Source organism: Pavona decussata, unplaced genomic scaffold (assembly GCF_977016875.1).
Source record: "Pavona decussata unplaced genomic scaffold, jaPavDecu1.1 SCAFFOLD_38, whole genome shotgun sequence".
Taxonomy (NCBI): domain Eukaryota; kingdom Metazoa; phylum Cnidaria; class Anthozoa; order Scleractinia; family Agariciidae; genus Pavona; species Pavona decussata.
Window position 1 is genome coordinate 4,050,630 of NW_028145460.1, and position 12,944 is coordinate 4,063,573.

At 36.8% G+C, this 12,944-nt stretch overlaps 1 long non-coding RNA gene across 1 annotated transcript; it reads right to left on the bottom strand.

Annotated features, from left to right (window-relative positions):
- Positions 1-1,632: 1,632 nt before the first annotated feature.
- LOC146483694 (uncharacterized) lies at positions 1,633-7,400 on the bottom strand. The gene is made up of 5 exons (XR_014863820.1): positions 7,212-7,400; positions 5,722-5,813; positions 4,773-4,877; positions 2,656-4,678; positions 1,633-1,769 (listed from the first exon to the last, which is right to left on the bottom strand). It is a non-coding gene; the product is annotated as an uncharacterized LOC146483694 (long non-coding RNA).
- Between the last annotated feature and the right edge of the window lie 5,544 nt (positions 7,401-12,944).

A 12,944-nucleotide genomic window follows, 5' to 3' on the forward strand; every position in this document is an offset into this window, starting at 1 on the left:
TATAGCCGCAATCTTGCATTTTTAATTTCACTTGATAATGATGTAATGTACATCGAAACGTCGTGTTTTTAACCTTTTTATAATGTTTTTACGAAATGTTTTATCGCAATTTTTTATAGTCAAATGTTAAAGATATTAACAAAAAACCTGAGATCCGTTTTCTGTGCGGATTTCAACTCGTTGCAGTTTTTTTATAATGAAACACGCCAAAATGTTCCAAAAGCTGCCTCCTTAAACAAACTTGCAGTTTCTTGTTAAATATAATCAGAGAATGAACAACATAAGACGAGGCTGGTGTAACCTGTATAGCAGTCATTTCAGAGAGCACGAAATGCGAGCAGAGACCAAGGCTTGTGGACTATTTATGTTCAAAACTGGCATAAGAAGAATCCTAATGTTATTGTAAAAATATTGCCACAGGCAAATGCGTGCCTCCGGGAAGTGTTGCTTATAATAGTTGTAAGTTATTTGATAGGGAATCGTATATTTTACTATGTCTGTTTGCTCCCGGAAATGACTGCTACCCAAGTCACAGTGGACAAAAATATTTTATTTATTTTTCATTCATTCTCCATAAATATTTTACACATCCACGTTACACTGAATCATTTCACGAAAGTCAAAAAGAGCATAATTCGTTTCAAGTTGAAAATGTATAACTGTCACCACAAGAAGTATCACCACAAGAATCGACGCCTTCGCGGATTGCCTCATTTCTACGAAAATCGTTCAGCCTTTTTGCTATAGTTTTCAAGTTAACCAAGGTCTCTATTTTCGTTTTAAACTGATAAAGTACTTAGCAAGTTAACAAAATCAGCAAGACCCAGGAAAACCTTATTTTACAGGAATCCACATTAATAAACTCTAACAGGTAGGTAAATTATGATCATTCGGGTTAATGTTGTCCTGAGGAGAATTATTTGAGGTGAAATTGGCCCTTTAAGACCTGGGCTCGGTGGGATAAACGTTAATTTTAAATTTAGTTTTAAATTGTTGTTTTTATAATTTTACTTTTAATGTTTAGTTTTTATTCGGTGTTTAATAAATTTTAAACCCTTTAAAATTCAGTCTTTTAACTTAAATAATGAGGATTCCTGTAAACGCTTTCTTGCCCTCAGTTCATTTTTGCTGTGAATCATTTCAATCACAAACTCTTGGTAGCCTAAGACCTAATTAATCTAGTGGTGAAAACGCATATAGATGCATGTTGTAAAACCTTGGTTAACTTTAAATCCCACATTGGTTCAATAAGATCGGATAGAGGAAACCTGAACACCAAAAATTACGCCTAGTGCAAGGGTCCTCCCTACACGCCGTATGATTGACGTTGTCACCGAATGATCGAGGCACAAAGTGTTCTCAGGGCCACTTAGGCGGCGTTACTATAACCGAAAGTTTCACCTATAAATATACTGCATCGTATAACAACTACTGAAGTTTTTTCATTTTCAAAGTGGAAAAAATCCCTCCGTCGATTTTTACTCACTTTTTCTAAGGCCAAACACCTGCAAAATAGTCATGGCAGTCGTAATCCACACTTACGCATAAGCAATTGAGATATTCTCCTCAGCAGTCTTCACGCATTGTTAGTTGATAGTGAGGAGAATGTGATAACGAAATAGTCGACTGACATCTTAAAAAAAATTGGGTGCTGACTAGTGTTAACCAATGTTTTGGAGTAAAGGCTTGAGGAATCTTGCTGATCAACTTTCAGTCGAATAGAATTCAGCTTAAAAACTTCATGAGACTTTTAGACCATAGGAAACGCCCTAAAAAGAAAGAAACAAAAACGTAATTCGTCAGGTGTAAATATAAATGATAATTGATAGAGCGGTTTCAATTGAGTGTGGAAAGTAATTTCGCGTTTGCTTTAATTTTGCATTACTACGCTATGTGACTGGTTAACAAAACTCACGCCACTTTCTCAACCAATGGGAATCCAAACCAAAAACAATTGTGTTTTGGCCGCACACGTTTTCCCGCGCTTGGCGCCAGTTACATATATTTGCTCCGAATTCTGATTGGCTCTTTGTGTTGTTTACATCTGTTGCGACTGGCCAGAGAAATTACTTTGGTTTTGGTTTTACGACACTCAATTGGAAACCGCTCTAATATTAAAATACATTGATTCAGGCGCTGACGTCTTACTTTGATTGCGTTGCGAGTTTTTAAATCCGAACGGTTCACTAATGTAGTTAGGGGAAAGTCCATTTAGTGTCTATAGGTCAGCAACAAGATTTAAAAATTATCCTGAAATGTACTGGAGGTCAATGAAGTCGTCCCTAGATATAATAGTCGTCCTCGCAAAGGAGGGTAACGGGCTATATTTTCCAATAAATTTCCCATTTACGGTGATTATGGAAGAAGTGGGGATATAGTGTTAATTCAGTAAGAGAATTTGATATCTTATAAAGATTAAATATACAAAGGGTTAAAAAATACAATATATAAGACAAAATTACAAAATGATAAAAACAGCAATTCAAACTAGAAGCTAAAACTACAAAGATATCATCGATGGGGTTAAAAACTTCAAATTGATAAAAAAATAAAAAAATTATAAAAGCAAAAAAGCTAAAACTACAAAAATTCTTACCGATAGGGTTAATAAAAAAACCTGGCAAACATGTTTCGCTTAAAAGTATGCCAACATACCTTGCAAATCTTGTTTGTTATCATAAGTTTCAGTAGACAGTGCTCAATTGATAGAGGCATCCCAATTAGCTCATGTATAGGAAACTTTTCACTCTACAAACTTAAAACACAATCAGAATATGTCAGTAAATTACGAACGGGTGCAGAGTTGATCGTTATGTTTTCGTTTCAGCTCCGCGGGTTTGCAGTTCATTTTCTCTCTTCCGTTCTCATCGCGAAGACCAATTTTCCTGAATTCCAATTTCATGCTCTGGAGATAATGTAGACGTGCCTCAAGTCGGGACTAGACCCCAACGAATACGGACTTTGAGAAAGTCTAGGGATAATGTGATTTGCACTTCGCTAATATATCACCACGTTCAACTGAACACGGGGAATTTGTAAAGAAAACCCAGAAATATTGATTAAGACACTTACCACAATGCGTTTGAGTAATTCCGGTCGACACACACAGGTACAGTACCTGCATCTTTAAGCTTTAAATATCACACTATAATCTGAAAACACAATCTGTTAGTAAAAAATAGGGCTTGATAGCCCTGTCCGCCGAGGACAGCTTCTACAGCATGTACGAACCTCACCAGAGCATCATATTTAGCTACCACTAGGGAAACAAGGATGGGACAGTGATGTTGTGACGAAAGCCCTGGCTGGCTTTTCACGAATGTGCCCCGGCTGGAATCCGGACGGAATGGGTTTAATACCGCAGCGATATAACCTTTGCTGCTAATTTCCCCCTTTAGCTCCACAGGTTTTGCAGTCAATTTTTGGCTCTCCCCTTCTCATCGTGAAGACAAATTTACCTGAATTCCAATTTCATGCTCTGCAGATAATGTGATTTGCATTTTACTTATATGTCACCATGTTAACTTGAAAACTATCAGGAAACTTGTAAAGAAAACCCAAAAATATTAATTTAGACACTTACCGCATTGCGTTTGAGTAATTCGGTCCACATGCATACTTTTTTAAGCGTTACATATCACTCTACCGTCTTAAAACACAGTCTGTTAGTAAGGGAAGGGGGGGGGGGGGGGGTGAGCTTGACAGCCCAGTCGAGGACAGCTTCTACAGTATAACGAAACCACGAGTTCAAATCTTCTTTCAGTTAACTTGGTGGCTTTAGTTGAAACCACCACTAAAATTGCATCACATTTTTCTGTAGATTAAGGATTCATTCACAGTATAATATTCTCTCGTCAATGAATGCTGCTTCTTTTTTCAGTATAAATTAATGCAAAGCAACAACCCCTTCTCAGGAACTTCAAACTGAATTTAAAAGTAAATGGGATTTTTGTATCCTAGAAATTTGAAACAAAGTGTGACCCCCGCTTGAATACAGACGGTCCTCTGGAACCAGCCATGAACTCTCACACAGCGACCCAGTATATTGCCTGTCACCCTAACAGGTCACGGTACAGTTAGTTACCGGTATAAGTAACCCGGCCTGTATTCAACTGGGTTGACTACTCTACCTGTGTGCAATGCCTGTTGAGTGCATACGGCAGACCGGGATGGGTTGATCATCACAACTATACGGGCCTCGGGAAGCGCGAAAGTAAGACAAGCACCAAGTGGAGCGCGCGAAACCCTCCACCCAGCTCGGGGTCACGTGGTTGGCAACTATTGGCCACCTTTCCGTATTAGATGCTATGCATTATTCAAAATTTAGAGTTTGGTTCCTTCGAAAGAGATGTTGCAGCCTTAAAGGTACGTTGTTGAATATGAAAGTAGAGATTGGCCACTACCGTGCTAGGTGTGAGTATTCACATCGTTAGTTTTGTGTTTGGTCCAAATATGCCGGGTTTTGTAAGGAGACAGACTGTTGTTCCTTCTTCCTCTACAAAGAAATCTAAAGCGGAAAGGCAATAAGATATTTGTTGTTAGATGTGGTGGTTTTGAGGTTGGTTTCTTGAAAATGTGGCTTAATTTTAAGCACTAATTCCTTTCATAGAACTTTATGTTGATATTTACCTTGCAATTGTTGTAGAAAGTAACTCCTCTCAGGAAGTCAAATCAGTACCTGAAAAAAGGTTAAAGATATTGGTCACTAAAGATCTTGAGAGTAATTTCTTGGGCTTGATTGTTGAAAGTAACGCTGAGATAGGAAAGGATACCTGTTTTGAATTCCCGTTTCCACTAGCTCAACCATTTGGATTGCTGATGTTTCCTCTTATGCTGTGCGTTAAAAGTTCGTTTCTACTGCAGGTATACACGAGTACCTGCCAAAAGCAATATAAAAAGTGGAAAATATGATATAAAAATAAATATATAAAGATGGTGATGACGACGACGACGATAGTGATGATAATGATGATGATGATGGTGATGAGGATTACGATTACGATTATTATGATGATGATGATGATGATGATGATGATGATGATGATGATGATGATGATGATGATGATGATTATTATTATTATTATTATTATTATTATTGTAATAATAACTGCTTCCCCCTCCTTATGATGATCGTAGACGAAAAATTGTGACCCCGGTTTGAATACAGACGGTCCTCTAGTATAGAATCTGACATCCTAACAGGTCACGGTACAATTAACTGCCGGTATTAACTGACCCGGCCTGTATTCAACTGAATTGACGTCGTAGTATGGAAATTTAAGCATTTGTATTGGAAATAATCTAAAAAAAGAGAGCAAGGCTGATTTCACGGTCAGGGAAGTATATTTTCCAATATTTCGAAAGGCACGGCCTTTCTTCTTCAGGGTATGTTTGAGACTGACCCTGTGGCAAGATACGTTACAATTTAAACAGTTACAATAGATACCTGAAAAAAGGCTAAAGTTACATAAACAAAAACGTTACAATTTGAAATTTGAAAATACAACTGGTAAATAGGTATAAGCTAACGTTACAACGTGGTAGACGAAAACAAAATACGTAACAATGAGTACTTTTATTTTGTCACGGTGGTCCTTGCAAACACAGTTTATCACTGGTTTTTACTGATTTGTATTGGAGCTTTATCGCTGTTTTAGACAGTGGATGAAAACTGACCAACAGTCTAGCAAAGAAAGAGGAAAGAGAGGAAAAAGAACTTACTTTCATTTGTATGTCCATTATTCCATGTCTGTCAACATGGTTGAATTCTTTGTTCTTTATGACTGTATGTATAGTTCTGTATTTCTACAAAGCTAAAGAAAAACGAAGTAACTTTAGCAATTAAAGTTTATTGCTTAGTCCCAATTTCAAAATAGCACGTTGGCATGCGCACCCTTATTAGCCTTTTCAAAACTTAACCCCTGAAAATTGAGCAGCAATCGTGAGACAATTTCTAGCTCGTAGTCAATTACGTTTTCGGTGCGTGAGATTCTGTTGAGCACTAAGTCAATTTCCCTAACCAGGGACCCTGAAGATATGATAAAGGACGTACTAGCTAGAGTCAGATTCCGCCTTTTTCGGGGAATATACATCTCAGCAAGTTAACAAAAAACCTGAGATACAATTGGTGTGGACATTCCAACTCACCGTGCACCCTTCTTTCTTCAAAATGCGTTACTTATAGTTACCAAGAGCCCTCCTTAAACAAACTTGGATTTTTTTTAAAAAATTCACTGCCAGAGGCTCAGTCGGGAAAAAACACACTTTCAAGCAACAAATGGCATTTTCCTCTCGCGACTTAGGCCAATTTCATTGGTGACATGCACTCTGCAATATACAAAAGTGAGCGTTTCTTTCAAGTTATTAAAGGCCTTTTCTCTTTAACTAAGATATTTATACAAAAAGTAATTCAATTGCTCAATCAGTACAACGGACAAGATCACCCCTATCTATTGAGGAAAAGTTATTCGGTATTGATCAGTGGTATTAAATTCTTATGATAATAGCATAAGAAAGTATGACAAGGAAATTTAACTATACCATCTTACAGACATTCGCTATTAAATTTATACTAGTAAACTAAATGACAAAGCTATTTCCCTCCCTGAATTTGTAGATGAAGTACAAAAAAATACGCCTTTGAAAATAAAATGAAGTTATATTTTCAAGTGCAGTTTTCGTTTCCGTCGCCATTGTTGTTGCTTTAGTTATCTAATAACGAAGAGGTTAGAATCGCGAGAACGAAGAGGACGACAGGTATTACAAGCTAGCTAGCTATTACATCTTGTATCTTCCTCGGTTACTATTCAATGCCAATGTAAGTACTTTATGAACCAAGTAAGTATAATATGTGTCATTGTGAAACTGAATAAAATGTTAAAACAAGCCTTTTCTTCAAATTTATTTCGGATTCGCACAATTCAAAACTTATCACGAAAACTTGAACACCAAAATGTCTTTTTCGGAATTTGAATGAATGGAATTTAATGTTTCGATTTATCATGCTCAGTACGGTTTCCCATTTCATTTTACTTTCTTCCTTTTTGCTAGCATCTTAGCAGGTCATCTAGAAAACGTGCATTTGGATCAATAAATACGAGAGAAATTAAGCGAAGCCGCAAATTTTATCAAAATGTGCCATTTATAGGATAACAACAGAAAGTACTCATTAATTTAAATGGGTTACCATCATAAATAGGTAAAAAACTTACCCATGTAGATCGATATTTTGCATCACCCGCTTGAACATTTTAAATATCTCGTTTTCGTTGAACAAACGACCATTTGCGCCCATTTAATTTGGTCCTGTTTGCTTTTCTCCGCCATGGTTTTCGTCTTGCTATGCCTTGACTTGTTTACGCGAGCGGGCGCGCTCCTTTTTCCCGCCAAAACAACTGGTTACCAGGTCATCACGAAGTACTGATGTTGTTTTGGCAGGCGCCAGTTGTTCAAAGGGTGGATAACTTTATCCACTGGATAAGTCAGTATCCAGTGGAGCAAATGTACTCCAACTAACGCTCTTGGCAGGTTTTCCACACAATCCCATACTTAGATCAGACATATGCTTCTCCTCTATCCACAAATTATAGGGCTATCGGAAAAATCTTGCACACATTTCATCTGCCGGATAGCGACCTATCCAGTGGATAAAGTTATCCGCTCTTTGAACAACTGGGGCCAGGTCGCGAAATGTCATGATCATTTTTACGAGAAACTTTTCGAAAAAATTAAGTCGCAGATTAAAGAAAGACGCCCATATTCCCTTAAGTAAGCTGCTGCTTAATGTTATTTTTAGATGCAGTTATACTCGACTGAAGAAACGTTGCCCCGTGCAAATTAAAGTGTGAACGATGCGACCTGCCAGTGGAATTATGGAGCGCCTATTTCGTAATTTTTGACAGGAGCAAGCGGTCCACGGAAGGGTTTATAAGTTCTTCCAATTTTGTAGGAAATCCCTCGCATTTTTGTATGTAATTCTTCCCTTATTCAATTCCTCTCATATAGGTATGGTTTGACAGATCTGCATCGACTAATTATACTATCCCTTCAAGCCCTGACAGTGATCAGAATCAAATTTCTCCTTGTAATATCAATGCTTATTTAGTCCCTGAGGTCATGAGAAATAAGGATATGAATACCCATTACCTAACATGAATTTTCTTGATATCTTATAAGAACTTCTCCCCAGTACTTTTATAAGAAAAGCATGGGGACAAGATAGGAGAATTTTTCTTTGATATCATAGCAGTTAAAGGGTTAAAATCACGTTTGATGTAATTGACGATGTAGTTAAAATTAATGATGTCACAAAAAGCACAAGACGTCTGGTCTTTCATGAGCGGTTAAGGAGGGCAAAAGTATGAATGGGTTAAACACTGTTAGTGAAATACTTGAATCAAAAAGTTCCCTTAGCTAGAAAAACAATTTTTTATAAAATATGATTAAACAACCCAAATTATCAAATAAGCACTCAACCTGTAACAATACCCCCCCCCCCCCTCCCTCCGCCAATAGCGCATTCTTGCTAGACTTAAGTTTTTGCCGTAAAAATGCAATACGCACTGAATGTTTTTTTTTTTAATCAGTATTCTTTTTTAAATTGTGATTGAGTCCGCAATGTTCTATAAAAATAAGACTTATTAACAAATGAATAAATAATGGTATAAATTACTTACATTTGCACGTCAGTCAATTCTCTTCAGTTATTTCTATGGATTTTTCATTTGGTTTACATAGCTGAAACAAACAATAATAAGACTCTAATAAGAAACATATAAACGAATTCACTTCAGAAGAAAAATTTATAAATCCATTTAAAAATGTACGAATTTCTGTGTTCATCCTTTTTTATCTTATGTCAAATATATTCGGTGAATATTACTGCGTTACTGATATATATAGTAGAAGGGCAAAGCAAATTTATTTTATGTCAGTGGCTTAATAGCATGATAGCAAAACAAGCTTTGGACTTTACAGCTTTCTTCCTTTGCAATTCAACTGTTAATAAATTGAACATCACTTACCGCTTCCTCGGTTTGACAGGTCTTTTTCCTCGTTAGAGAGACACTGTCACGATTTAGTCCTTCATTCTCACGCCAGTGTCGACTGTACAACGTTTGGAGGTACACTTGCAAGCGACGCTTGCTATCATTTTATAAGTCAAACACTTAGTTCCATAAGCCTTCAAAACTGTCTGGCAAACTCTTGGCAAACTTGTAAACGTACTAAGTTTTCAGAGACCAACATTTGCCCGAAATTTAAGTCCTTTCAGTTCGTAGAACAGCCAACGAAATGACCGTTAAGAATTTTAAAAACCCACTTGAGCTGAGGTGCGCATGGGTGAATAAATTTGTAATCCAATTCTTCTATCAAGAAATCATGAATAACCATTGTGTAAGGAAATGTCTGTACATTGGTGCGTGTTGATCAGTATCGATTAGCATAATCCACGATGCTGAGATTTTTGCTACTTAAGAAACAAAAAAGGCGAAAAGGAGGCATCGCAGTCGAAAGATCAATTGCCACGTAATTATAAATCAGGAACCGTGGCACTGAATTCGTACGCCGTAACCATTAAAGCTGCATTTAACAACCTGGGCCCAGTTGTTCAAAGCTCGATTAAACTAATCCTGGATTAACGTGAAATTAGATTCTAGTTTAATGACTAATCATATAAGGTTCTGCCAAAGATGTTTGTCCCTCAGTTTTGACTTAGACTTGTCTTTAGCATGAGCTTAAAATTAGCTTTCGAAAACCACTTTAAATGAGCGAGATGAAAACCTTGGTTAACTTTCAATCGTGGATTAGCGTTAATCGGCTTTCGAACAACCAGGCTCAGGTGTGCACTGTAGTTTGTTCCTCTTTTAGGTTACTCGTCATTTAAAGAGAAGAGTATTATTACTTCCTTACTGTTTTCCCCAAACTTCACGAAATAACTTTGATTAAAAACCCGCGATAGGACAGCCCTGTGAGAAAAGAACCGTTGAGTTTTTGAGATTGAACAGCGGCGGGATTAAGTAAAACTGTGATTGTCAAGAACACTTTGTATATCAAAGCACTCTATCACTATTACCTTGCTCAAGATTAATGATACATTCCTTGCTCAATATTATGATTCATTATCTCTATTATATTCGTTCTCATTTTATATTCTTTTTTTTTCTTTTGCTATTTCTTCCATTTTTCTGTTCTACTTAATTTTAACTAAATAGTTACTAGTTTATTAGCCCATTAAAAGGGGTATAGTATCACTTTTTACTAGAAGTGCCCCCCTCCTCTCTTACCCATTATGTATTGTTTGAATTGTAATAATATTTATTTAATATTAATTTTTGTAAGTATTTAATAATTGTGTTCTAGTTGTAAGGATTGCAGAAACAAATAAATGAAACACAGCTACCATAAATTGACAACTACAAGCGATTAAACACCTCACTGATGTCAAGCCAATCGAAGTCGCCGACGAAGACACGAATTCAACAGGAGAACAAGGAGACAGTGTTCCTGAAGGAAAATGGATAGTTTCATTTGAACAAGTTCAAGAAGTACTTGAAAGGTAATCCGCGAATAAAGAACGTGATATTCTTCTCTTGTGTCTTCTGATAGACAACATACAAATTTAGTAAATGTGTCATGTCAACCATACTTTCAGCAGACTTGAGGTTTCAGATGCAAGGCTCCAGCAAATCTAGAAAATTCGATTAAAATACATCTATCATTTATTCACCAGGATTAAAGCATATTAAACATCACATTTCTTTCCCGTATACCAATCATCGACAGTATGCAGAATATAGCTCCCATGAGTCTCCCGTAGCTCAGTGGTAGAGCTGATCCTATCTAGTCGTAGGTTCGACTCCTGTTGGGAGAACTCGGATTTTCATTTCATGAATATGCCTGGGTCACTGACTGAAAAATACATCTATCAATATTTGTCTCTTTGGCATGAACATAACTGATTGTTTGTCAGGACAGCGTGCACAAGTACATATTTGAAGGGGGCCGGATTTGGACCCCACGGATTCAACCCCGGGCCCTTAGATCGCCACTAGCTGGGACGACATTGAGCTATCTGATGCAGAGATATTTTGCTGATTTGTCGAGAGGACTCCCACTAATTATTAAAAATTGGATCACTGTATAATGCAATTCCAGGGATTTGATTGGCTTAGCGACCATGGGCCATTATACCATGCCCGAGAAATAAAGACATTAAATTGTCTCAAGTTATAATTTTTGTTGCACTTGCAAAGCGAAATCAGCACGATTTAGGATTTGTTATTGTTATTGTTGTTTAATCTCGTACCCTGATCTCAGTTGGTTCGGGAATGTCGAAATGTGAGATCTCCCCTCCGCCTGACCGTGGGAGATCTGGGTACGAGATTAATTGTTATTATTATTATTATTATTATTATTTTATTTATTTTTTTTTTTTGAATAAAACAATTTTTCCACTCATGCTTGTTGGATATGTTGGCTATAATCATCTCATATCCAACGAGCGTAAGTGGAATAATTGCTGAAGACTTTATTCAAATACATATGTCGTACATTAAATACTGTCTGATGAGTGCGTGAGCACGGAATTCGGAGTAACAGAGAATTTTGTCTCTTCGTTATATCTTCTTATTAAAAGCTCTACACTTAAAAAGTGTATTGAGCACTGTTTAACTGCTTTAGCCACTTTATTACACGTATGCCGTACATGATATATTTGAAAAGGAGAACCGTGAGGTAAGTCCTACGTAAAGTTCTTCTAACTAAATTTATAAACTAAAAAAAAATAACATAGATACAAAATGATAACAATATTTATATGCAAAGTATCTGTAACAATCAAGCAGTTGATATTTCAGAGATATAGAAACACCAATCACAGGTAAAGTATAGTATCGAGCCACAATATATACCTGCAGATATCCGACCTTCCTGTCACTTTCATGGGGTCCAATACTTTTCACACACTGATCATTACTGGTCAGTATATTAGCATGCTAATTTATCTTTTGATTTTACACCAGGGACGAAAAAATTTTCTGATCAATTAACTCATCGTCAAGGACGTATCCAGAATTTAATAACGCTGCAGTTTGAAGGAGTTTTTACCTTTCTTCTGGTGTCGCGGTCAACAAAAGGAATTACGTTTCGATGTACTTCAGGGATTAACTCAACTCAACAACTTATCATTCTCCGATATTTCTATGAACTTCATCTAGTGCACATTTAATGATTTATGAACACAGAAGGTTGGATGCATGCGTGTTATCAAAGAACTTCTTTTCTCTAAAAATGTGACCTAAGGGTTACACTGAACACTTAACCCTCGTGGTACCACTTGCATCGTTTTATCTTCCACTGGCTTACGGACGAAAAAAAAGTCATTCTCGTAAAAGAAAACTTTGTATCAGTTACACAAGTTTCAGTCGTATTAGACTCAACATTTTGCGTCGACCATTCGACATGATTAGGGCACCCAACGGCTCATTTCGGTGAATATCTCGGTTTGGAAGGCCTCAATCGTCTCAGAAATTCGGATTCAGGAACTATGAATAGAAACCTGCTTCTTCTTGAGTATTTGGTGACCTAAAACTTTAGTAATAAGAAATTGTTTTTTTTATTTGCGAGGGCGACGAGAGGACGCAAGATGTCTTAAGAGAGGAAGTTAAGACCAGCTATAATTTTCATAAAGCTAAAAGCATATTCTTATATTTGTAAATTTGGGAGATATAGACCTGCTCCTTGAAGTTTTCTGCGGGTTAAGTACTCAGCTAAAGAATCCGAACAGATTAAAGCGTATTATGTTGCACAAATATCCTTTTAGAAGCTCGAAAATGATCTTGGAAAACATTAACTTAAATATTGTCCTTGGGTGGGCCCCACAAATTACACCTAATTAATTTAGCACACATTTAATATTTCCTTAAATGCCGAGTTTTAGTTCTTGG